The sequence below is a fragment of the Salvelinus sp. IW2-2015 genome, linkage group LG32 (assembly GCF_002910315.2).
Source record: "Salvelinus sp. IW2-2015 linkage group LG32, ASM291031v2, whole genome shotgun sequence".
Classification (NCBI taxonomy): Eukaryota; Metazoa; Chordata; class Actinopteri; order Salmoniformes; family Salmonidae; genus Salvelinus; species Salvelinus sp. IW2-2015.
In genome coordinates, this window is record NC_036871.1 from 34,202,896 (window position 1) to 34,208,135 (window position 5,240).

Genomic DNA, 5,240 nt, shown 5'->3' on the forward strand with positions numbered 1-5,240 from the left:
ACAGATCACTGATTCTCCCAATCATAATAGATCTATTCAAGCCCAGTTGGTTGGAAGTGGATGTGAGTTATAGCTCTGATCATTCACACCACACCAGCTCAGGTCGATGCTCATGACGAGCACAATGTTCCACTGTGCATGATGATGACTAGGGCACGGAGCGATATTTATTATTGGCTCTGGAGAGCATGATGTCATCACGCAGGTAATCTTACAATTCTAAGTAGCTATTGGCTGTCACATCAGTCTCCATAGCAACCTGGGGAGGAAGTGACTTGTACACAAACGGTTCACCTGGAGCGGACACCCACTGGTCATGAAGAGCACACATTGAGGAGGGAGAGGAGGGAGCCAGAGAGGATGAGGGGTACCTACCCAGGTAGCTGTTAGGGGGCACAGGGACCAGGTCTGGGTTTAACTGGTTCTCATCGCCCACCTCATAGGGCCCGTCTTTATACGAACGCATCTCCAACAGAGTGCTGTTCTTATGCTCTACTCTCACCATACCTGGAGGGAGAGGGAGGGAGGGAGGGAGGGAGGGAGAGGAGGGAGGGAGGGAGGGAGGGAGGAGGGAGGGAGGAGGAGGGAAAGGAGAAGAATAAATGAGAGGAGGATGAGGATGAGGGAAGGAAAGTGAAGAAAAGGGGGATGGAGATGAGAAGATGAGGACAAAAAATCTCAACACAAACATATAATTAAATGGAAAAGCGTTTGATAAATAAATAACACGTTAGATAAATAAATAACACGTAATAAATAAATAACACGAAATTAAATAAAACACGTAATAAATAAATAACACATAAGAAATAAATAACAGGTAATAAATAACAATAACAGGTAATAAATTAAATAACACGTAATAAATAATGAAACACGTAATAAATAAATAACACGTGAATAAATAAATAACACGTAATAAATTAACTAACACGTAATAAATAAATAACACGTAATAAATAAACACGTAATAAATACAATATATGAATCATGAGCTGAAAATAAAAGTAAAAAAGTTACGTACAGTTGATGTGACCCTATTGTCGTTTTGCTTCCAGCAGAGGTCACTGTGGTTAATACATTTGAACATGATTGAGAGAGGAAGGGCCCATGCGGACTATGCAATCTGCCTAACCCTAACCTCTGACCCCTCACCCTAACCCTACCTCTAACACCTGACCCAGACATAACCCTGACCTTATCCCCTAACCTTACCCTGACCCCTAACCCTACCTCTACTTGAACGTTTACAGTGCTTACTGTTGCCCTAGTGGCGGTTTCCACATCATCTCCCAACGTCCTCAGACATGGACGGACGTCCAATACTGACTTGTATCACGGGTGACATGCCTTGAATACTGCACTGTTGGGTAGGCTTGCAAGTTAAAGCATTTCACTTTACTTGGCATGTGACAAATACAACTTGAAAACCTGAAAGTATCTGATCTTGTCTAGGGTTTTGAATCCAGCAAACACACTCACACTCCACACCCCTACCTTTCCAGTCATATTGCTCCAGGAGCTCCAAACACTAGTATTCATAGTCCCTAGTGAAGGTGGCAGACAGACCCTGTTGGCATGAGCCAAACCTCTCATGGCCGCGTGCCCGCCCCTCACAGAACCTCCAGTTCCCTCCGTCCTCATCAGACCGGCATTGATTGTCAGGTCCTGGCCTCAGCACGTAACACCTTCCTGTGATGTCACGAGACTCCTGGGGCGTGTTCACAAACAGACGCAGCTGGTAGCGGTGGGCACACGTCTGGAGAGATATAGGAGAGGGATTGGTTTAATGGAGCTGTCAGTCAAGTCAATGGCCAATCAGTTTGAAAGTGCGCACACACTTACCCACATCTTTCCTCCTGGTCCCTGGCTGTTCACTGTTACACCCATCCACTGGTTCTTCCTTGCTCTCAGTATTCAAGTTCTCTACACACACAAAATCATCATAAAATCTTAATCAAATGATTCTGCCAACAAGACAATTTCCTTGGAAGGATCTGTGTAGAAAGATGAAGACAGAAAAAGAAGTGTGTGTTCAGAGGTGAGCTCCACCATTGTTGTCAACTCCACGCGGTACAGCTGGAGGAAGTGATGTCAAGTTGTAGAGTCCTCCTGTGACCTTTGACTTCTGACCTCTCAGAGCTTTGGGCCTCGGAGCACCAACCAGCAACCTGTAACAAACACCACAACGCCATGTTTGGATACAGCGAAACAAACACGCACACGTGAGACCACTGGCACTGGGCCTTTACTAGTCCTGTATTATCGGACCGCTATAGCCATATGTAGGTCATGTCACGTTCCTGACCTTATTTCCTTATTTTGTCCTTGTTTTTTAGTATGGTCAGACGTGAGCTGGGTGGGCATTCTATGTTATGTGTTTCTATGTTGGCGTTCTTTTCAATTAGCCTGATATGGTTCTCAATCAGGGGCAGGTTTTTTACGTTTCCTCTGATTGAGAACCATATTAAGGTAGGCTTTCACACTGTTTGTGTGTGGGTGTTGTTCCGTGTCATGTTTGTGCCACACGGGACTGTTCGTTTGTGAGTTTGTTCCTGTTCGTGCGTTCTTCGGTTGTCTGTAAGTTTCTCATGTTCAGGTCTGTTTACATCGTTTGTTATTTTGTAGTTGTTCAAGTGTGCTTCTGTGTTCGTCTTCTTTATTAAACGGATTATGTATTCAACCCACGCTGCATTTTGGTCCGATCTTGCTCCTCCTCAGACGAGGAGAACGAAAGTTTACAAGGTCAGGGTACATTGATAGGGCGGAGAGACATTTATCTTGTCAGAATATCCATAGTCTTTGTTCCAACTTAACTTGAAGAGACAGTAGGCCTACCTACTTACAAAAAGTGTATTTACATGTTTTATTTGTTATTTATCACCAGTAGGTGCAGTGAAAGTGTGTCGTTCTGATGAAGATATAAAATATTAGGAAATTTCGCCAAACTTGTGAAGCTTCTGTTTATCAGTTGCTCATTCAACATATTTGCTGCTACTTTACTCAAACTGTTTTAACACTTTCCCTTCCTAACTATTTTACATTCCCTGAGATCAACCAGAAATATTAACAAGGCCAAATTCCCAGATTTTCAATAAAAAGGTTCTCGTTGGGTAGGTGCACATTGGCTGGAGGAGCATCGCTCCGCCACTCTCATCGCTCCTTTAGTAAAGTCACATACGATTAATTAGTGTTAGTTTTAGTATAAAGTTCTGTTAACCAACCCTAATTTCTTTATATTTTGGGGACCATTTCGCTGAATGTCTAAAAGGAAAATCTTACATGTGGCCAAAAACTCAACTGAACAGCTTACGCAACTTAGGGCAGGGTGTATGTCTCGGCCTATCCTCTCCATATAATTAATGGAAAAGCGTTTGATAAATAAATAACACGCAATAAATAAATAACACGTGATAAATAAATAACACGTAATAAATAAATAACACAAAATAAATAACACGTAATAAATAAATAACACATAAGAAATAAATAACAGGTAATAAATAAATAACAGGTAATAAATAAATAACACGTAATAAATAATGAACATGTAATAAATAAATAACACGTGATAAATAAATAACACGTAATAAATAACTAACACGTAATAAATAACTAACACGTAATAAATAAATAACACGTAATAAATAAATAACACGTGATAAATAAATAACACGTAATAAATAAATAACAGGTAATAAATAAATAACACGTAATAAATAATGAACACGTAATAAATAAATAACACGTGATAAATTAATAACACGTGATAAATAAATAACACGTAATAAATAACTAACACGTAATAAATAAATAACACGTAATAAATAACACGTAATAAATACAATATATGAATCATGAGCTGAAAATAAAAGTAAAAAAGTTACGTACATGTTGATGTGACCCTATTGTCGTTTTGCTTCCAGCAGAGGTCACTGTGGTTAATACATTTGAACATGATTGAGAGAGGAAGGGCCCATGCGGACTATGCTAATCTGCCTAACCCTAACCTCTGACCCCTCACCCTAACCCTACCTCTAACACCTGACCCAGACATAACCCTGACCTTATCCCCTAACCTTACCCTGACCCCTAACCCTACCTCTACTTGAACGTTACAGTGCTYACTGTTGCCCCTAGTGGCCGGTTTCCACATCATCTCCCAACGTCCTCAGACATGGACGGACGTCCAATACTGACTTGTATCACGGGTGACATGCCTGTGAATACTGCACTGTTGGGTAGGGCTTGCAAGTTAAGCATTTCACTTTACTTGTGCATGTGACAAATACAACTTGAAACCCTGAAAGTTATCTGATCTTGTCTAGGGTTTTGAATCCAGCAATACACACTCACACTCCACACCCCTACCTTTCCAGTCATATGCTCCAGGAGCTCCAAACACTAGGTATTCATAGTCCCTAGTGAAGGTGGCAGACAGACCCTGTTGGCATGAGCCAAACCTCTCATGGCCGCGTGCCCGCCCCTCACAGAACCTCCAGTTCCCTCCGTCCTCATCAGACTCATCCAGACGGCATTGATTGTCAGGTCCTGGCTCAGCACGTAACACCTTCCTGTGATGTCACGAGACTCCTGGGGCGTGTTCACAAACAGACGCACGGTAGCGGTGGGCACACGTCTGGAGAGATATAGGAGAGGGATTGGTTAATGGAGCTGCAGTCAAGTCAATGGCCAATCAGTTTGAAAGTGCGCACACACTTACCACAATCTTTCCTCCTGGTCCCTGGCTGTTCACTGTTACACCCATCCACTGGTTCTCCTTGCTCTCAGTATTCAGGTCTCTACACACACAAAATCATCATAAAATCTTAATCAAATGATTCTGCCAACAGACAATTTCCTTTGAAGGATCTGGTGTAGAAAGATGAAGACAGAAAAGAAGTGTGTGTTCAGAGGTGAGCTCACCATTGTTGTCAAACTCCACGCGGTTACAGCTGGAGGAAGTGATGTCACAGTTGTAGAGTCCTCCTGTGACCTTTGACTTCTGACCTCTCAGAGCTTTGGCCCTCGGAGCACCAACCAGCAACCTGTAACAAACACCACAACGCCATGTTTGGATACAGAAACAAACACGCACACGTGAGACCACACAAACACAGACAGAAGTGTGGCCCACATAGCACCAACCAGCAATATTACAACCATGGCTGATAGACACAGACACACATCTAAAATAGCACTCCATGTGCTCCTGTCTGCCTCCAGGAATCCCTCTCTCC

The 5,240-nt window shown here is 42.5% G+C and overlaps 1 pseudogene; it reads right to left on the reverse strand.

Moving 5' to 3' along the window:
- The window catches only part of LOC111956602 (integrin alpha-6-like), a 57,753-nt pseudogene that overhangs the window by 23,958 nt on the left and 28,555 nt on the right, over positions 1-5,240 (reverse strand).